This window comes from Octopus bimaculoides, chromosome 26 (genome assembly GCF_046866305.1).
Source record: "Octopus bimaculoides isolate indiv1 chromosome 26, ASM4686630v1, whole genome shotgun sequence".
NCBI lineage: Eukaryota > Metazoa > Mollusca > Cephalopoda > Octopoda > Octopodidae > Octopus > Octopus bimaculoides.
The window spans coordinates 25,897,353-25,920,814 of NC_142953.1; the positions used below are offsets into that span (position 1 = coordinate 25,897,353).

General features: G+C 37.6%; 1 protein-coding gene and 1 long non-coding RNA gene across 3 annotated transcripts in view; one reads left to right on the forward strand and one right to left on the reverse strand.

Annotated features, from left to right (window-relative positions):
- LOC106883967 (uncharacterized) overlaps window positions 1-21,087 on the reverse strand; it is a 91,533-nt gene extending 70,446 nt beyond the window's left edge. The window contains exon 1 of the mRNA XM_052977057.2: window positions 20,032-21,087. The gene's annotated coding sequence lies outside the window, so the exon portion shown is untranslated. The remainder of the gene's footprint in view (window positions 1-20,031) is intronic.
- LOC128250930 (uncharacterized) lies at window positions 1,932-22,585 on the forward strand. Of its 2 annotated transcripts, XR_008266869.2 has the most exons (5): window positions 1,932-3,143; window positions 3,500-3,568; window positions 6,363-6,718; window positions 15,546-15,613; window positions 22,417-22,585. It is a non-coding gene; the product is annotated as an uncharacterized LOC128250930 (long non-coding RNA). The 2 variants fall into 2 exon arrangements; XR_008266870.2 differs by lacking the exon at window positions 3,500-3,568 and having other exon boundaries at window positions 1,935-3,143.
- The last annotated feature ends 877 nt before the right edge of the window (window positions 22,586-23,462 follow it).

Sequence of the window (23,462 nt, forward strand, 5' to 3'; positions counted from 1 at the left end):
AAAAAGGTTGAAACCTAGGTATGACCGTAATAAGATAAAAGATTTCATTTTTCATTCCCTTCGAAATTGCTCTTAAATGTGGTTTTGGTCGTTTTGACTGCTTCTTCTAGCGTGTAAAGCTGCCTGTTGAAGGCAGCTTCTCTTGTGTTTAAATGTACACTATCTTATATATATATATATATATATATATATATATATATATACACACACACAAGGTCTGATCAAGAAGTATCCAGACTGTTACCATAGTAATGAAGCTAAAGCATGTAGAGTGAAGCCACTTGGCAAAGATTGACCCTGAACTCTGCTGTGCATGTGCACTAAGTTTTAACATTATAGCTCACTTCTGATGTTTACAGCAGTGCTTGGAAGGAAGGTGTGTAGCATGTGATCGTCACATTGACCTAGTGCACCTGCACAGCAGAGTGCAAGGTCAATCCATGCCAAGCGGTTTTACTCTGCATGCTTTAGCTTTGTTACTATGGTAACAGTCCGGATACTTATTGATCAGACTACACACACACACACACACACACACACACACACACACACACACACACACACACACACACACACACAGAGGCATACCTCATCCTATGTCGTTAATTGGTTCCAGGAAACAAAACTTAAGTCAAATTAACTTGTCTCTAGGCTAAGCTATGTAGAATTTACTTTGTCTCTAGGCTAAACCAATAATAACCATTCCCAGTTCTGTACTTTATGAATGCATTTTCCATAAAACATAGTTAATAAAAACCTATTTTAAACTTACATCATCATCATCATCATCGTCGTTTAACGTCCGCTTTCCATGCTAGCATGGGTTGGACGATTTGACTGAGGACTGGTGAATCAGATGGCTACACCAGGCTCCAATCTGATCTGGCAGAGTTTCTACAGCTGGATGCCCTTCCTAATGCCAACCACTCTGAGAGTGAAGTGGGTGCTTTTATGTGTTACCGGCACGAAGGCCAGTCAGGCGGTACTGGCAACGGCTACACTCAAAATGGTGTATTTTACGTGCCACCCGCACAAGAGCCAGTCTAGGGGCACTGGCAACGATCTCAAACAAATAATTTTTATTTTTTAATACAGTACAGTAAAAAAAATAAAATAATCTAAATTTACGAATATAATTTGGCGGTGTTTACGGTACATCGCAGACGCTTTATTTATGAATGCGGTTTGCAATAAGATTTGGTAAAATAAAAGCCTTTTTAAGCTTAAAAAACAAATTCAGTAATTATTATTATTTTGCAACAGTAAAAAAAAAAACTGAATTATTTAACATTTACCAATATGTTACATGCAATTTGGTGGTTTACATTGTGGATGTAGATGGCTGTGGATCGTCAACATCACAGCTGACTCTGGCTGTTCTTGTTGTTTGATGCACTTAAAAGACCGGTTGAGAGTTCCTTGAACTGCTTTCTTCTTTTCCTCAAAGATTACATTGTAAAGAGTAAAAGCTTCGTGACAAGCCCCCATAACCTTGGAAAAACTTTGAGCATTTGGATCCATATCCTTGAACACAGAAAGACCTTTTTCGATATATGCAAATCCTTGCTGCATTTTCTTAATGGTAAAGTGATGTGGTTCAGGTTCAACTTCCTCTTCTTTATTTTGCTGCTTGTGAAGCTCTATAAAATTCTCGTTTGTCAGGGGCTGCTTGTCTTTTTCAAATAAATCTGTGAAATTCTCCTCCTCCAAGTCCATTTGCTCATAGTCACCAAAGTGTTGTTGATGGCAACATTATCATACCCCTTAAAATCATTCACAAATTGCGGGCATAGCTTCTTCCATACACCATTCATAGCCATGCTCTGTACATCATTCCATGCCGCTGCTATGTTCTGTACAGCCCTGTAGATATTGTATCTCTTCCAAAAGTCACGAAGTATGATGGACTCATCAATATCAGTTGCAGCTATTGCTTGCCATAGCATACACTTCATACAGTAACACTTGAAGATAGCAATTATTCTCTGATCTATTGGCTGCAGAAGAGACATGGCGTTCAGAGGGAGGTATACGACAGTAACATTGGGGTCAAAATCTATAATGTTTTGCGGGTGGCCAGGAGCATTATTTAAGATAAGAACCAATCTTCAAAAACAACAACAGTAACCCATGCTTTTGAATTAGCCATCCATATAACAGGGAGAGATGCCTTGGGTATGTTCTTTAGGACACGGGGGTTGTGTGCATGATACACAAGAAATGGCTTTAACTGAAAATCTCATGCACAATTACCTCCCAACATAATGGTCACACATTCTTTCGAGACCTTGTAGCCTGGAAAAGTTTTCTCCTTGGAAATGAATGAATGGTCTAGCAATTTTTCCCAATACAATCCAGTTTTGTTGACATTAAAAATCTGTTCAGGAAGAAACCTGTTTTCTTCAATGATTTTCTTTAATGCATTAGGAAATTCCGCTGCTGCTTGTTCATCAGCTGATGCACTTTCAACTTGCTTCTTAATGGAGTAATAAATTCTTCCCTCCTTAAATCTCATGAACCATCCTTGACTTGCCTTGAACTCTACGTCTTCTTCATCTGGATATGTTTTCTTCCGGTCCTCAAACACAGACAACACTTTCTCTTGAATGATTTCCTGACTAATAGTAGCACGCTAACGATTCAACCTAACACTCCAAAGAGAAAGAAGACTTTCCAGTTCTTCAAAGATTTTGCCTCTTTTCTTATTGATGACAGTGTTCTTCATCCCTGGGGTATCAGATTTGATATGTGCTAAAATCATGTCCTTATTATGTACAATCATTGATACAGTTGTCCGACTCATCCCAAAAGATTGTGCACTTGCTACTACTTTTTCACCTTTTTCATGGCGTTTTATCATAGTCAGTTTATCTTCCAGTGTTATAGCATGGCGCTTAGTACTTTCAGTATGAATTTTCTTAGGAGCCATGGAGGTAAAAAAATAAAGTCACAAATGATTGAGAAAGTAGCCGATAAACAGATGTAAACAAATCTGAATTCAAAACAATCGTGGGAATCACGAGTGACATCGACACCTAACAGTAGATATTGGAACTACAATGTAATATGAGCTCCGAAAGACAGATAAATAGGACAACACGGCTGATCTCATGATTTCGTTCACTAAGCTACACTACTTTATGGTGTGTATCTTTAACACTTACTGTACATATTTTAATATGATTTTATAGACGTTTATTCTTATTTATTGTACAGTAACATGATTTTATATACTTTCATTATTATTTATTGTACAGTAACATGATTTTATGTGCTTTTAACGGTTTTCTAGTGATTTTACGATTCCAATATTTGTGGCGAACAGACGTAAAGTCGAGTAAAATGACTTAACTTGATTTTTATTTTTCTTATATTATTTTTGAAAACTGATGAATAATCAAGAACAACTTAAGCTGAGGTATGCCTGTATATACATACATATATATATATATGTGTATATACATACATACATATTTATATATTCTTTTATTTGTTTCAGTCTTTTGACTGTGGCCATGCTGGAGCACTGCCTTTAGTGGAACAAATTGACCCCCAGCACCTAGTCTTTGTAAGCCTTGTACTTATTCTATCAGTCTTTTTTGCCGAACCTCTATGTTATGGGGACATAAACACACCAACATCAGTTGTCAAGCGATGGTGGTGGTGGTGGGGGGGACAAATACAAACATATACATATATATACACATACAACAGGCTTCTTTCAGTTTCCATCTACCAAATCCACTCACAAGGCTTTGGTCCGCCCAAGGCTATAGTAGAAAACACTTGCCCAAGGTGCTACACAGTGGGACTGAACCCAGAACCATGTGACTGGTAAGCAAACTACACTTACCACACAGCCACTCCTACATAAATATATATGTCATCATCATCATTTAACATCCATTTTCCATGCTGGCATGGGTTGGCCTGTATATGTATGTATGCATATATATATATATATGTAATCTGTGTGGGTGTTTTTTCAAAACATTGTCTGGTTTAAAAAGCCACATCAGACGCCATGAAAGGGCTAAGGTGTAGGTGCAGGAGATGGTCAAACTCTGTGTAAGGAGTAGACAACCACCACCACCATATATATATATATATATATATATATATATATATATATATATATATATATATATATATATATTATTTCTTTCTACATATAAAATTTTATATGATATACATATATATATATATATATACATTTTTCTATCTGTTTATAATATATATATATATATATATATATATATATATATATATACTAGCAGAAATACCCGGCTTTGCCCGGGTTAAAGAGAATAATGAAATCTAAAAACGCCGTCTAGACTACGCAACCCTCAACTGTTAGTAGCTACGATACCATATTTCTACATTAATAACTCTCCAATCCATGCCAGCATGGAACATAGACATTAAGTGGAATGCCAGTCTCTCATCTAGGAGGGCCTTGAAATCAATGTTACCAACTGGGGACTATGTGTGTTGCAGTGATAATAAAAAGACCCAAAGGAGGTCTGCAACGAAATAATTTTACTCAACACTTTGCAAGTGAATCAGTGGAGGCAAAGATGCGTCTCATTTACTTGACAATTTATGCACCACATTGCAGAAATCACAATGTAAGTATATCTGAAAGGGTAGTCTTACACTGTTGTACCGTTGAATTACAAATAATGCTCATCTGTTATGTTCGGGTTAAAATTTCATCAACATCAAAAATATATGAATTTTCATGGGAGTTATGGCCGTTATACATAGAATATAATTTCCAAATTTCATAAAGATCCGTTCAGTACTTTTGACGTAGTTTTGGATAAGAAAACAAATGACTAATGTGTGTGTTTGTGTGCATGTGTTTGTGTGTGATGTGTATATGTATAGATATCTGTATACATGTATATATATGTATATATGTGTACATATTACATGTACATCTATATATATACATCTACACATATGTATACATATACATGTATGCATATAGATCTATATCTATATATATATATCTATGCATATACGTGTACATATACATGTATATGTATACATATACATCTCTTTCTCTCTCTTTCTGTCTCTCTGAAAGTATCTGTAATTACAGTATCGAAATGTGATTGTTTCAGTTAGTGGAATAACGTGTACATATACATCTATATGTATACATATACATCTCTCTCTCTCTCTTTCTCTCTCTCTCTCTTTCTCTCTCTCTGAAAGTATCTGTCATTACAGTATCAAAATGTGATTGTTTCAGTTAGTAGAATAGTTTCATTTTTAAAGTGAAAGTATTTGACATGAGTGTTTTTGTTTCACTTTTGACACGTAATACATAAATAGTGGAGGAGATATTATGTTGCCGTGGGCTCGAACTCTGCAAGAAGTTAAAAATTTTTTTGACTAAAACACAACTGGAACCCTAAGTAAGGCATCTGTAAAATTTGAATGAAATTGGTTGCGTAGTTCTCGAGTTTTAGGGATTCACACAGATAGACAGACAGACAGACAGACAGACACACATTCTCATTTTTATATATATAGATACACACACACACATACATACATACATACATACACACGTGTGCGTATGTGTATCATTACCATATATATATATATATATACACACACACACATATATATTGCAGTGTTCAAAACTTTGCTACTTAAAGTTTCAAAGCCCAACATTAAATAGCATGTAATCCAAATCAAACTGTTTTGAACAATATATGCAACTCCCAATAAATGTGTTCAGTGCCCTTTCTTTCATTTGGCAACTCACTCGTATATGTGCATGTGTTTGTGTGTGCATGCATGTGTGTGTGTGCGTGCGCGTGCGTATGTATGCATCTGGTGATTGCTACTTCTCCGCAGTAAATGCTGTCAGGAGATCTCATATGACTAGCAAGTCTGGTTTTGGACAAACAGACCTTGCTACATATATTACAAACATACAAAAGCCAAAAGGTTTCTGGGATTGAGGTCAAGTCCTGCTAATGAAGTGCTCGTTCCAATACAGTGTGTTTGATTCTCCATGCTTCAACTGCTTTACAGGCATCATAGATCACTTCCTACCAAACCAATCAATTATCTGTCATCCACTTCTAGTCTTCAACATCTACACCATGAACTTTTGCCTTTTAGCATTCAGATTATTCTATCCAATGGAATACATATTTATTCACATAGTGACTGGGGAGAGTTATTACGCTAATATTAATAACCCACATACCAGTTCAATTCCATTCCTTTATTATTAACCGATTGGTTAAATATCTACCTAACTTATTTGCATTGTTTTCAATTAATTATGCATTAGGCTATAGCTTTCAAATTTTGATTACGTGATTGTTTATTTTTAGATTGACAACACGACAGGCTGAATCTGGCCAGTTTGAAACCAGATATGGCCAGTTTGAAACCAGATATGGCTAGATTGAAACCAGATATGGCCAGTTTAAATACTAAGGGATTGAGATTGTTTTTGACAAGATCCCCAAACTGTTTACTTGGCTTCTGTCTCAGTCATTTACCACACTGCAACTCGTTGTAAGACAACTGCTTAGGTAACCTATCAACCTGCATCCTAGTAAGATGTCCAGCCCACCACAACTAATTGCATATGAGGAGCATCTCAATATTACTTATGCTAGCTTGCTATAAAAACAGAGCTGTCAGATGTTAGAGACTGCCATCTGCTATATAGGATCCTCCTTAGGTAAGTTTGATGGAATCTTTCCAAGGCTTTTTGATGTGACTGTAATATGCAATCCAAGGCTCAGAAGATAATAAAAGGGCAATTAAGACACACAATTCATAGATGCTGGGCTTGGATTTGAAAGCGAATAAACATACAAACATACACATATAAATTTGAAGATATATGTGTGTGTGTGTGTGTGCATCTGGCATGTAAAAAGCACTTGTCGAGTGTTGGGCCTCACGGAGGCAATGTGGTCGATGCTGGTGTCGCGTACCTGGCACCCATGTCGGCGACATAAAAAGCACCTGTCAAAGGTTGGGCCTCACGGAGACAATGTGGCTGATGCCAGTGTTGCATAACTGGCACCTGTGCTGGTGGAACGTAAAAAGCTCCTTTCAAGCATTGGGCCTCGCGGAGGCAATGACAAATGACTGAGGCCTTTGGCAATATGCTGTGTTGAGAAGAAGACCCATCAAGCCAAATGAGATCATAGTCATGGTGGATACTGCTGTTGTGCGGGTGGCACGTAAAAGCACCCCTTACATGCTTGGAGTCATAGGCATTAGGAAGGGCATCTAGCCGTAGAAACCATGCCAAATGAGATTGGAGTATGGTGCAGCTCGTCAGCTTACCACCCCCGTTCAAATTGTCCAACCCATGCCAGCATTGACAACAGACATTAAAAGATGATGATGATGATGTAAATATAAATATATATATATATATATATATATATATATATATATATGTGTATGTATGTACGTATGTAAAAAAAACTATATAAAAAAAGGGTAAAGACCCCCTTCAGTCACAAATGACCATGAGATTACACCTAGAAAGTTCCCCTCCAAAGCACAAGTCCAGGCAAGTTTGCTTATGGGAGACCAGCAGTCACCCATGCATACCAGTCTCCCCTCTACACACCACTAAAGTTATCCAGGGGAAAGGCAAAGGCTGATACCACTTGGCACCAGTGATATCAAAACTCGTTTCTAAGGCTGAGTGAACTGGAGGGCCGTGAAATAAAGTGTCTTGCTCAAGAAGACAACACACAACCCGGTCCAGGAACCACACTCACAACTCGTGATTATAAGCCTGAAGATGAAACCACTTATGGTGGTAGGAAATTCTCAAGGGAACAGAAGGGCAGAAGGTCTTCAGAGAAGAAGCCCCCTCAGGCAAGTGTTTCAGCCCTTAACTTATTACACTTTAAGGCAGGATCTTTCCTGGGTGCACTTCTGCTGACCCTTTTCAGCCACTTGCATATCAGAGACTTGTGCAGTTAAGTCACTTGGAGCTTTCATGTAGTTGGATCTCCTCTCAGTGACTTTTTTCAAACTTATACTTAAATAAGAAATAACATTGGTTGTTATTATATATATATGTGTGTGTGTACCTATATATATATAACAACCAATGTTATATATATATATATATATATATATATATATATGCGAGTAAAAATAAATACAAAAAAGGGTTGTTTTTTTGTATGATTGTGTATAGAGGAATATATTATTTTGTTTAAAAGAGTTCCAACACTGTCTGTTTTTTATGTTTTATTTATATTCCTGCAGAACCAATGAGGGGTATAGAATATGGAATATACAATATATAATATAATATACAATATATAATATAAAATAAAATTTAAAAAAAATGGATGGCACCATGAAATAAAGTATTGAATGTAGATGAAATATTGAGTGTTCAATATAAAGGATCAAATATATAAATATAAGTATATAAAGGCGACTCGAGTTTCAGGGCTATTTCCCTTCGTCATGGCCAGTATGACAGACTTTATATATATATATATATATAAATATATTTAAGAATTTAAGGATTGGAGAAAACACATGTTATAATTTTAATATCAAAGATCCCTATGGATCACACAGGTTGTAATCCTTTGAAACATATGTAGGAATAAAGTATGCAATTATAACATGCGTTTTCTCCAATCCTTAAATTCTTAAATATACTCAAATACCCAAAATTTCAAGGAGTTCCTGCCTTAAAAACAGGAACTAAACCACAGTTATTTTGTGTTCTTTGCTACATTGGTTTCTATTAACCCATTTATTCTATCCGAAGAATTTTTATTCATTAAGATAGAAGAAATACACATAATTATATATAAATATATATATATATATATATATATATATATATATAATAACAACCAATGTTATATATATATATATATATATATATATATATATATATATATATATATATATATATATATATATATATACATACATATATATATACATATATGTAGAAAACAAGGTTATTTTTTGGGGTAGAAATATAGAAACAAATAGAAGTTGAAAATACACTGAGAATAGTTAAAATTTTTTAATTATATTTAAATATTTAAGCAGTTTCACAGTTTACACTGATTTTCAAAAGTTGAGAGAGAAAGATGTGGGTTATGCTGCAACAGTCTTGTTTCTGACTAGTGCTTAAAGCTTGTCCTATTTCTATAGAGAGTACGCGGCCTGATCAATAAGTATCCAGACTGTTGCTGTAGTAATGAAGCTAAAGCACGCAGAGTGAAGCCACTTGGCAAAAATTGACCCTGAACTCTGCTGTGCATGCACACAGTTTTAACGTTCTAGCTCATTTCCGCTGTTTACAGCAGTGCTTGGTAGGAAGGTGTGTAGCGTGTGATTGTTGCATTGACCATGACAGAGAAAGTTGAGCAGTGACTCTGCATCAAATTTTGCCAAAAACTTGGCAATACCTGTTCAGAGGCCTGTGCAAAGTTTTCAAAAAGTTTTCATCGTTCTCAACACAATCAAGGAGATCTTGTGCAACTGAAACCTGAGTGTTATTTTGGTTAGCTGAAAGCAGTTTTGGCAAAAACTCGGCAGACACGCATCTCATACCCAAATCTTCAGAAGATAACTGTAACTAATCTGCACATACTCTGATAACTCACGGATAGTGATTCAATGATTTTTCCCTCACAGCTGCACACACATCTGCAATGTTTTTCTCAGTTCTGCTGGGTACAGGTTTCCCAAAACGTTTGTCAATATCAACATTTTTCGGCCGTTTTGGAAACATCCAAACCACTCGTACACATGTTTGTGACTCATACACTCCTTTCCATTCACTTTGTGCAACTTTGCGTAGGCCTCTGAGCAGGAATTGCCATGACAACTTTCTCAGTCATGGTCAATGTGATGACCACACGCTACACACCTTCCTTCCAAGCACTGCTGTAAACAGCGGAAGTGAGCTAGAATATTGCTTATTGATCAGACCCTGTATATGGCTCAAATTAGTATATGATTTGGATAGGATTTGATTGGTAGAGGGTAGTCACATGACTGGTTTTAGAAAACTTTGTAAGTTGCCTGCTACATCTGTGGTCTAATGTTAAGTGATAATGTTTGGTGTTATGTGGCTGTGTATAGGCGCAGGAGTGGCTGTGTGAACGGCGGCGAGAGCTGGCAGAATCGTTAGCACGCCGGGTGAAATGCTTAGCGGTATTTCGTCTGCCATTACGTTCTGAGTTCAAATTCTGCCGAGGTCGACTTTGCCTTTCCTTCAATCGGGGTCGATTAAATAAGTACCAGTTACACACTGAGCTCGATGTAATCGACTTAATCCCTTTGTCTGTCCTTGTTTGTCCCTTCTATTCTTTTAGCCCCTTGTGGGCAATGAAGAATTGTATATATATATTATATATACATTATATTACCATCATCATCATTTAACATCTGTTCTCCATGCTGGCATGGGTCAGGCAGTTTGACAAGAGTTGGCAAGCCAGGGGGCTGTTGTCTGTTTTGGTTTGGTTTCTATGGCTGGATGCCCTTCCTCGGGCTAACCACTTTACAGAGTGTACTGGGGGCTGTATTTTTTTTCGTGGTACCAGCACCAGTGGGGTCATCAAGTAACTTCTAAGACAAGACAAAGTCCCCTTGGTTGGGGGAGGGGGTAGTATTGAAGGAAGTGGCTTTGTGCCAGTTGATGAGGGATTAAAAGAATAATAGAGGGATTAGGGATTATATGTCTTGCTGCAGAAGAGATACAAGGAAATCCTAATTGGAGGAGAAGGGAGATGGAGACTTAGCGAAAAAAACAGAGATGGCGGTGGATATGTGTTAGGACACACTCTCAAGGTATAGTGGGGGGGGGGGTGAATATAGGTGAAGTGATACAGAGGATTGAAGTGATGAGGGGACAGAGGGGAAAAATGGAGAAAATTCAATAAGAATGTGATTAAGATAGGATAGAGGTATCTATAGCAATTGAAGGTGAGAGATATAGGAGCGGCATGGGAGAGGGGGTTCATGTTATCTGTGAGGGCATTGGGAGAGATAGGGGTTGGAAGACATGATAAGGATGGATGGATGGAGTATAGCAGAGAGGAGAGAGAATATGGCTGGAGGAAGATAATGAGGAACGGAGATGGTTCTAAGGATCAAGTCTAGTGGAGGAGAGAGAGAGAGAGAGAGAGAGAGAGAGAGAGAGAGAGAGAGAGAGAGAGAGAGAGTATGGCTGGAGAACGATAACAAGGAACATAAGTTATGATCACTTGAGAACAGAATCAGTACATATTAATCCCCCCCCCACTTCCTTTTGCACTATTTGTTACCCCCTCCCCCCTGGATACTTCTATCCCTTATTCTCATCCTCAATTCCTTTCCTGTACTATCCTCACAGAACATCTCTTTTCAATGCTTTCAAATAGCTCTCTTTCCTCTACCAAACTCTGTCTTACCACCTCACATATCCGCTCTCATTCTCGTCCCCTTCGCATATCCACCATCATGCTCCATTCGCCATACAAACCCCGTATGTATCCCCCACATCTCTCCCTCTGTCATTCCCATACCTTGCACGTTATCCTCCTTTCTGAGGACAGCTGCACAAAGAAGTACCAATTGCTTAAAGTGGATGCAACCTGTGGAAGAGGGAGTCCCAGGAAGACATGAGGCCGAGTGGTGAAGGCAGACCACAAAATGCTGAGTCTCATGAAGGAGATGACAAATGATTGAGATGACTGATGATTTGTTGTGCTTGAGGAGACTCATCAACCACGGCAAAAATAATGTGTTATTTCTCTCATGGCAGTTCCAAATTTTGGCACAGTGCCACCATTTTTTTTTGGGGGGGGGAGTATCGATGGAATTGACAAACCCCACACACACACCCACAAGTGTTCACTTGGTATTTATTTTATCGACCCCTAAAGAATGAAAGACAAAATCGACCATGGCAGAATTTGAACTCGGAAAATAAAGACAGACGAAATACCACTCAGTATTCTGTGCTGCGTGTTAATGCTTCTGCCAGCCTCAGTCCCTTTGCTTTCACTTCCACAGCACCCTCTCTCTACCCTGATACTTCCCACCAACCTCACCTCCACCCTTGCACATCATACAATACATTCACCTCCACCACCATCCCCATTTCTAACCATCTGTTCCTCTCCCCTCACATTTTTATAAAACTACCCACCCTCGCTTCCTCACTGATCCACTGACCATACCCTCTCTAACACTTGCTTACCTTTTGAGTTTGTTCTGGCACACCGTCACTGTCACGTTCTTCTCAATTACTACAACTCACCCACCCTTATAATGTGGAGTAGCCATGTATCTCCTCTGCAGCAAGACAACCATTCTTGTCCCTCTATCATACTTTAGCCGAGTTGTTCTCAACCAGGGACCATATGAGATTTTGTTAAAATTTAGGAGCAATAAACTGGTTAAATATTTATACAATAAATATTATAAATATATATATATAGGCGCAGGAGTGGCTGTGTGGTAAGTAGCTTGCTTACCAACCACATGGTTCCAGGTTCATTCCCACTGTGTAGAAACTCGGGTAAGTGTCTTTTACTATAGCCTCGGGCCGAGCAAAGATATGTGAGTGGATTTGGTAGACGGAAACTGAAAGAAGCCCGTCGTGTATATATATATATATATATATATGTATATATATATATATATATATATATGTATATATATATATAAGGTCTAGAATTGAAGGGCCTTAGAGTCAACCTAGCTAAAACCAAAATCCTAATAAGTAGGAAGGTAGATAAAACACAAACCCCTTCAGGTAGATGGCCCTGCTCAGTATGTAGAAAAGGAGTAGGTAGTAACTCTATAAGATGTACCCGGTGCAAGCTATGGACACATAAGAGGTGCAGCAACATCAAAGGCAGGTTAACTAGGAAGTTAGTTTTTGTTTGTGGCAGATGTTCAGGTGCAATAAAGACTGTAAACAAACAGGAAACAACTTCTATCTCATTCCAGGGTGAAAAACTAGAGGTAGTCGATAGCTTCCGCTATCTGGGTGACCAAGTTAGTAGTGGGGGTGGGTGCGCTGAAAGTGTAGCTGCTAGAATAAGAATAGCCTGGGCAAAGTTTAGAGAGCTCTTACCCCTGCTGGCGACAAAGGGACTCTCACTCAGAGTAAAAGGCAGACTGTATGACGCATGTGTACGAACAGCCATGCTACATGGCAGTGAAACATGGGCTGTAACTGCTGAGGACATACGTAAGCTCGCAAGGAATGAAGCCAGTATGCTCCGTTGGATGTGTAATGTCAATGTGAATACCCGTCAGAGTGTAAGTATCTTGAGAGAAAAGCTGAACATTAGAAGCATCAGTTGTGGTGTGCAAGAGAGACGATTGCGCTGGTATGGACATGTGGTGAGAATGGATGAGGATAGCTGCGTGAAAAAGTGCCACACCCGAACAGTTGAGGGAACCCGTGGAAGAGGTAGGCCCAGGAAGACCTGGGCTGAGGTGCTGAGGCAAGACCTTCGTACATTGGGTCTCACAGAGGCGATGACTACTGACCGAGACCTTTGGAAATGTGCTGTGCGTGAGAAGACCCGGCAAGCCAAGTAAGATCGTTGCCAGTGCCCCTGGACTGGCTCTTGTGCGGGTGGCACATAAGATGCACCATTTTGAGCATGGCCGTTGCCAGTACCGCCTGACTGGCTTCCGTAGGATTTTCGAGCGAGATCGTTGCCAGTGCCCCTGGACTGGCTTGTGCGGGTGGCACATAAAAGACACCATTTCGAGCGTGGCCGTTGCCAGTATCGCCTGACTGGCCTTCGTGCAGGTGACATGTAAAAGCACCTACTACACTCTCTGAGTGGTTGGCGTTAGGAAGGGCATCCAGCTGTAGAAACTCTGCCAAATTTAGACTGGAGCCTGGTTTTGCCATCCGGTTTCACCAGTCCTCAGTCAAGTCGTCCAACCCATGCTAGCATGGAAAGCGGACGTTAAACGATGATAATGATGATGATGATATGTATGTGTGTGTATATGTTTGTGTGTCTGTGTTTGTCCTCTCCAACATCGTTTGACAACCGATGCTGGTATGTTTACGTCCCCGTAACTTAGCGGTTTGGCAAATGAGGCCGATAGAATAAGTACTAGGCTTCCAAAGAATAAGTCCTGGGGTCGATTTGCTCGACTTAAGGCGATGCTCCAGCATGGCCGCAGTCAAATGACTGAAACAAGTAAAAGAGTACAATACACAAAATATTTCAGCATCTTTTGTGCAATTCCTAATAATATTTAATCATAAAAGTAAAAGGGAGTTTTTAGACCCTGAATGACCATGAGAAGCCCCACCCTCCTGAGAAGATTAGTAATCAAAGGGGTCCATCATCATCATTGTCATTTAACGTCTGCTTTCCATGCTGGTATGGGTTGGATGGTTTGACCAGGGATGGTAAGCTGAGGGGCTGCACCAGGCTGCAATCTGATTTGGCAAGGTTTCTACAGCTGGATGCCCTTCCTAACGCCAACCACTCCGAGAGTGTAGTGGGTGCTTTTTACGTTCCATTGGTTCGAAAGCCAGTCAGGCAGTAACGGCATCGACCATGCTTGAATGGTGCTCTTTATGTACCACTAGCACGGGAGCCAATCAGGTAGCACTGGCAATGACCCACGCTTGAATGGTGCTTTTTACGTGCCACTGGCAACAACCCATGCTCGAATGGTACTTTTTACGTGCCACTGGCACAGGAGCCAATCAGGCAGCAGGTAAAAATTGGCTGAGAGCCATTGGTTCAACCTCTCAGTACCTGGCATAAAACCACCTCCCCTCCCTAATACCCCATCTTCTTAGCCATGGTGGGGGGAGTTGTCTCTTACCTGTTCATTTGTTCTCAAACTCAGCAATCCCACTGGTGTGGGTAGTATGAAAAACAAAAGCATCCAGTATATACTGTAAGTCGATTGAGGTTAGGAAGAGCAACCAAACTGTGGAAAGCATGCCAAAGTTGACGCTAGAGCTTGGAGCAGCCCTGTGACTAGGTGGATCCTGTCAAAGTGTCCAACCCATGCCAGCATGGAAAACAGATATTAAATAACGATGAAGATGATGAAGATTATAATGAATGCGAGGCCACATTCAGTGAAGATAATCCAAGAGAAGATAAATTCATTTGGTTGGGAAGCTTTTACCTTACAACCCACTATTCACCAAACGTAGCACTTATTCAGGTCATTTGAACACTTTACCAATGGAAAAACAACCAGAAGGTGGGCTTTTTGCTTCTAAAGAGCCTCAGAAAAACTGAAGGACTGCTGCAATAAGTTTGTGAATGTGAGAGGGGAATTATATTGGATAAAATTATAATTAACTGATTTCTTTATCTCAAAACCACAAACTTTTCAGCACACACATCATGTGCTCACATTAACTCTATGCTGATTGGTTGATTGCAAGGACATATTTTATTGGCTTTAAACTATTTGTGGTATAACATCAAACTACTTAAAATATTTGACTTCACTTTTTGGTATCCCTAATATATATTCTTTTATTCTTTTACTTGTTTCAGTCATTTCACTGAGGCCATGCTGGAGCACCACCTTTAATTGAACAAATCGACCCCAGGACTTATTCTTTGTAAGCCTAGTATTTATTCTATTGGTCTCCTTTGCTGAACACACCAGCATCGGGTGTCAAGCGATGGTGGAGGGACAAACACAGGTACACAAACACACACAAACATACACATATATATACATATACAACGAGCTTCTTTCAGTTTCCGTCTACCAAATCCACTCACAAGGGTTTGGTCGGCCCGAGGCTATAGTAGAAGACACTTGCCCAAGGTGCCATGCAGTGGGACTGAACCCGGAACCATGTGATTGATAAGCAAGCTACATACCACACAGCTACTCCTACACCTATATATATAAATAAAGGGTACAAAATTGCTAAAAATAAGAGTCAAAGTTAACTCTAAAAAATCACAAAATACACTAACCTCATTATATTTACGTGTTTTTTGTGGCTTTTAGAATTAATTAAAATTGGTGGCGCTATTTTGCACCCTTTATTTATTAATTCTTTTTTGGTTTTTAATTGCTAGTGAGCCACTTATATCATAGTGTGTTTAATATATATTAATATATTAATAAATCATTATAGTATCTTTTTGCATTGATTATATGTGTTATATATGTAACAAATATATACATATGCGTGGCTGTGCGGCAAGAAGCTTGCTTCCCAACCACATGGTTCTGGGTTCACTTGAGTAAGTGTATTCTACTATAGCCTTGGGCCGACCAGAGCCTTGTGAGTGGATTTGGTAGATAGAAACTGAAAAGGCGGTGAGCTGGCAGAAGCGTTAGCACGTTCTGAGTTCAAATTCTGCTAAGGTCGACTTTGCCATTCATCCTTTCGGGGTCGATAAACTAAGTACCAGTTACACACTGGGGTCGATGTAATCGACTTAATCCATTTGTCTGTCCTTGTTTGTCCCTTTTATGTTTAGCCCCCTTGTGGGCAATAAAGAAATAAGGAAACTGAAAGAAGCCTGTTGTATGTGCGTGTGTATATATATATATATATGTGTGTGCGTATGTATGTATTTGCATTTCTGTCTGTTTGTCCCCACCACCATCGCTTGACAACTGATGTTGGTGTTTACATCTCTGTAACTTAGCGATTCAGCATAAGATATGAGGAAACCAGTTGGGTCCATCTGGTATAGGTGTTGAAAAGAACTTGCATTTGTTGGTCAGGAGATAGACACTGAAGGAGTATCCTTATTGGCCATTTTCACCATATGTTTTGTTCCTGGGAGAAGCACCACTGATGCTATATTTCTGTTATGGCAGCTACAGAAGAAATAGCCAAACATAAACCTTTGTACTTGGCTTTTGTTTACTTGGAGAAAGCCTTTGACAGGGTCCCTTGATCCCTTGTCTGGTGGTCAATGTGGAAACTAGGGATAGATGAGCGGTTGGTGAGAGCTGTACAAGCCACGTGCAGTAAGGTGAGAGGTGGTAATGAGTACAGCAAAGAATTCAGGGTACAAGTTGGGGTTCACCAAGGATCAGTCCTCAGCCCCTAATTGTTTTCATAATCCACAGGGGAATTTAAGACAGGCTGCTCCTGAGAGCTCCTCTATACTGATGACCTTGTTCTTATAGCTGAATCACTAACAGAACTAGAGAAGAAGTTCCAGGTATGGAACCAAGGTCTAGAATCAAAGGGCTTTAGAGTTAACCGAGCAAAAACCAAAGTCTTAGTAAATAGGAAGGCAGACAAATCATAAATCCATTCAGGTAGATGGCCCTACTCAATCTGCAGAAAAGGGGTAGGTAGAAACGATGCACAAATACAATAAACACCAAAAATATGCAGAAAATAGACTCCATCAACTGCCATCAAGGGGGTAAGCTAGAGGTAGTAGATAGGTTCCATTATCTAAGTGACCAAGTCAGTGGCGGAGATGGATACTCCAAGAATGTAGCTGTGAGAATAAGATTAGGCTGGGCAAAGGTCAGAGAGCTCCTATCTCTGCTGGCAACAAAGGGCCTGTCCCTCACAGTGAAAGGCAGATTGTATGATGCCTGTGTACAAACAACTATGCAACATGGCAGTGAAACATGGGCTGTGACAGTCAAGGACATTTGTAAGCTTGAAAGAAATGAAGCCAGTATGCTTCGCTGGATGTGCATAATTGACAGAATGTAAGCATCTTGAGAGAATTGTTGGGCATAAGAGGCATCAGATGTGATGTGCAAGAGAGGCGACTGCACTGGTATGGTCATGTGATGCATATGGACATCGACAGCTCTGCAATGAAGTGCCAATCTCTAACTGTAGAGGGAACCTGTGGTAGAGGTAGACCCAGGAAGACATGGGATGAGGTGGTGAAGCATGATCTTTGAATTTTAGGCCTCGCAGAGGCAATGATTAGCGACTGAGACCTTTGGTGATATGCTGTACCTGAGTAGTCGTGGCTGATGCTGGTGTCACGTAACTGACAGCCATGCCAGTGGCACGTAAAAAGCACCTTTTGAGCGTTGGGCCTCACGGAGGCAATGACCAAGATCTTTGGCATTATCTCTTACTTGAGAAGAAGACCCATCACGCCAAGTAAAATTGTAGTCATGGCAGATATTAGTGTCATGCCAGTGGCATGTAAAAGCACTCATTACACTCTCGGAGTGGTTGGCATTAGGAAGGGCATCCAGCTGTAGAATCCATGCCAAATCAGATTGGAGTCTGGTGCAGGCTTCCTGCTTGCCAGCCCTGATCAAACCGTCCAACCCATGCCAGCATGGACAACGGACGCTAAATGATGATGTTGATGAACAATCTACCACAACAGCTGATCCTTCAGTTAGACAAACTTCTTGGAAGTTTCTCTTCCTTCAACATGTTTTCCACATTCAACAACCTGTCAGCCTCCTTTGATTTCACTGCACCTCTTGCACACCTGTAGATTACACAGGGAATGGAATTCCTACCAACTCCTTGTATGCATACTGAGCATGACCACTTCCTTGTTGGTATCAGTGTCCTGTATTCTTTTCTACTTATTAAAACCTTAGTCTTCACAAACTTTACTCCAAGGCCTCTTCATTCTAGATTTCATTTCCATGTCTGGAATTTCTTTCTTAACTTTCCACAGTCTCTGTTATTTGAACTTGGTCATCAGCATATGGGACCTCCCTTCAACCCCTCATAGTGATATCTCCAAGACGCTTTCTTCTCATCGTCCATTAGGGAAAGTGCATCACTGTCATTCTCAACACACCTTACCCCAACAACATCTTGGTTCACCTTAACACACTGCATTGCAATTCCAATCACTTCACACCTCTGATCATCCCAGCTCAAACCCACTGCAAGCCTTCTCCTTTCAGCTTCTCTCCCCATCATGTACACTTGTCATCCAGCTTCTCTTCGAGCAACATGGTATTCCTTGTTGCTGCCTCCTTGCTTTCTTCCATTTTTTCTAGGCCTGTCATTTATGGTTCTATCCATGCTGTTCTTCCCCGACCATGTTAATTTTCATTCAGCTGGTGCCCTGCTCCAGCCACAGATCTGGTCTGTGGCATGTCGTTTGGTCTGGTTTATATGGCTGGATGGCATTGTTATGGCCAACCAGTTTACAGTGTGTACTGGGTGCGTGCATCCACTCATGGCAGCAGCCCCAAAGAAAGATTGAAGGACAGAAGGGACCTTACAACCCTATACTTTATATGCTTTCCAATATATATATATATATATATATATATATATATATATATAATCATACGCATATATATTTCTGTATATTTGTTTATACATATATATATACATATGCAAACACAGAAACACATATATACACCACATACACATATATATAATTACATACATGCACATGGACACATATATGATGAATTTGACAAATGTTTTGCTTTGAAACGAAACTCTAGGTCTGTGAGTCACTAATGCGCTTTCACCGCTAATTGATAATATATACACCTTATCTTAAGCATTGAGTTCTATACCTGCTGTTTGTAAAACGAAACCTATGAATGCATACACACATTCATACAACCAGACATGCATTTTTAATATATATATATATATATATATATATGCATTTATACATGTATATTATATGTAGAAACATACATCTACACAAATGCGTGTGCTTATAAATTTGAAGAAAAGCTGAAGAAAACATGTGAGATAATTAATATAAACTGAAATATAATAGGAAAATTACATATATATGTATGTAAAATGCATATAAATGCCATAATCTTCCTTTCTGAAGATGAAGGCTCCAGACATGCTAAATTGGAGAAAGAGAGAATAAAACTGTTAAACGAAACATTATATTTAGCTTTCATGGAAATTTTCATAAAACTTCTATGAAGCCTTAGTAGAATATTAATAGAGAAATATAAAAACATGACAATACATCTAGAAAAACAATAAACACAAGAATACGCGAAGATACAAACAAAATCAGAGAATAAACTCTTTAAACAACTAACAAATGTTACGGGTAGTTTTTTTTTTACCTGGTTTCAACGGAGTCGAGTTTTTTTTAGGCAATGGATAAAAATAAAAAGTTGTAGGGAATTTTCAACTGTGCCGACAGTTAGAAAGGAGAAGAGAAGATATAAATATATGAATGTTGTTACATAGATGTAGACGTCTTATTGTTGTTAGTTAATAATATTTTAAAATATCACTCTTCCACCTTTGGATCACCAATAACTGTCTACATACAGTCTTTTAGCTCTCTTTCTTTCTTTTATGTTTTTGCTTTTTTTCTTCTTCTCTCTCCTTGTATTCAATCTATTAAGAGTGAATAAGAGTTTTTGTTGTTTTTAATTTTTTTAATTTTTTGCTAGGTGCCCGCTGACCAAAGGGGGAGAAGCAAGTTGTCTATCATGGGCATTTAAATTAACACTAATTAAAACTCTACAGAATGAAATGTACATGCATGTACACATGTATATAATATCCACATGTACACACGTGTATATACATATATATATACAGATAGATAGATATAAATATAGATAGAGACATAAAACTTATTCTTTCTATTATGCATACGTATATTTTTCCCCACTATATAATGTGTGTATATCATTTTATATATATATACATATATATCCTTTATTCTATCTTTCATACACCCGTATATATTCTTATATACATTCTAGCTAAAAAAAATGTAATAAATATATTTGCGTATCTCTACATAACCAATTACATTTATCATTTTATATATCTTTTTATGAGCATATATGTATATATATATATATGTATGTATATACATGTATGTATATGTGCGTGTGAGTGTTCATATAGATATGTGTGTAAATGTGTGTGTGCGGTGTATGTGTAATTTGATGGGTTTGATTCCTTTTCAAGTATTGGTATTAGAAATTTGAATAATGATGAAGGACGTAAAATAATCTTTGAAATGTTTATTAAAACCGCTTCTATCGGTCGTTTTCCATTTTCTTATTTTTTTAAAAAATTGCTTTACAGAAAACGTTCAAGAAATTTTGTTTCAAGATTAAATGCGACATAACGTCAATATACACTCACAACTCCCCCCCTCTCTCTCTCTCTCTCTTTGAGTGTATATATATATATATATATATATATATATATATATATATATATATACACACACACACACACACACACACACATAAACTTGTTTAGAAATCTCTAATCATATCTCTGCATAAATATATGTATATTTATATATACGCATACAGTTAATGTATGCGTGTGTATATATATATATATATATTGAAAGAAGGCAAATGTAATTTCTTTTAAGGGTGTAGAAAAATCTAGGAGACATCTTTTATAACAGCATGGAGCGCTTAGGCGAAAGTTGGTAGAATTTGAACTTGGAGCAAATTAAATATATATATCGTTGTTCTACATAAATATCTATATAGATAGATAGATAGATACATACATACATACATACATACAAATATATATTTATACATGCACACACACAAATAATAATAATAATAATAATAATAATAATAATAATAATAATAATAATAAAAACTGAAGACCAAGTATATAGTGCCTTTGGTTAATTGGTAAAGGCATGCCCATTCCCAAATATAACATTATATTTATTTGAAAATTCCTGAATCAACGATTCAAAGAGACCACAGAAGTCTGAAAAGGTTTCTATACGAGGTCAATTTTAATTGTAACTGTATCTATCTAGGAATTGGTGAAAACAGTGACTTTTTCTTAAATATTAAATCTATACAGAAACAATAAATATATATCATATACAGTATTTATATTATCACATTATATAGTATATATTATATAGCATTTAATTAAATCCCTATATTACATCTATATCTGTATTATATTATATTATATTGTATTATATTAAATTATATTATAAATGTATGATTCAAGAGCTAACAGGTTTAGGTTACCAGTTGAAAGAGAGGAAACGTGAGTCGAAGTTGAGGCAATTTTTTTAGAGGTTTTCAGTTTATTAAAAGAATTGTCTACATTTTACGTATTATGTAATTTATCGATTCTTGGTGAATCAACAGAAATTTATGTACGTGTATGTCCATCTATCTATCTATCTATCTATCTATCTATCTATCTATCTATCTACTTAGAGATAGATAGATATGAATGCCTATATATATGTATATATATATGTATTATGTATGTATGTATCTCTGTAAGTATATATTGTATGTATGCACTCACGTACTTAGTATCTAATTAATAAATTTATATAGATTGGTGAAGAGTACATTGTACGTGGATGTATATTAATAAATGTAACAAAATTTGATCTAGAATTAATATCGCCTATTTTATTGTTTTCGACACCCACCTCCAATTATTTCATGTTAAATATGTTCCCCTTTTTTTATTTTCAGATTTACCGTAAATAATGAAATTGGCTTCAAAAATTATTTCCGGGGGGGGGGGGGTAAAAAAAAAATAATACAAATAATTATCTCTAAAATTACAAGACGTTCCAACTCCACCATTTTACATATTTTTCAAAATTATTGTTAAGAAATAAAAGGAAAATAGAGAAGAGAATTGTTGTCAATTTGTGAAATACTTTTTTTTTTAAATTAAAAACGATATACAAGAAAGCTTTCGTTTATGAATGGGCGAGGAGATAAAAAAATTAACAAGAGGAAACTAAATCTTTGTTGTAGGCAACTGTTTTTTCTTGGTTCTGGGATGGAACATTAATAAATGGATTTAATGAAAGAAATGCGGTAGGAAGACGTGTGTATATTATTATATACTATTATATAATACGTACGCGCACGCACTGATTGTGTTAGATATAAATATATTTGTATATGGAATACGTATGTACTTATAATATACATACATTACACACACACACAAACATACAGAGAAATATGTGTGTGCATATATGTATGCATACGTACGTTCATATACACACACATGTACGTATACTTATCTATCTATTTATCTATCTATCTATCTATCTATCTATCTATCTATCTATCTATCTATCTATCTAATCTAATCTTAGCAGGTAATGCTTAATGTGAAAATATTTTTATTTGGTATCCATGTACTTTAAGACATAAGCTTCTTAAGATACACACACACACAAACGCACACATACACACACACACACAAACGCACACATACACACACACACACACAGACAATATATGTATGTATAAACATACGTATATATATATATATATATATATATATATATATATATATATAGATAGATAGATAGATAGATAGAGAGAGAGAGAGAGAGAATTTCCACATGTAAAATATTGATAGTGACTTAGAAGTTTCGGTTTACTCGCCGTCATCATTGATTACTTGCAAGACGAGACTTCGAAGTTACTGTCAACTTTTTCCTTGTAAAAATTAGCATGTACTCTACCAGAAAAATACTGAGTGATAATTCGATTTA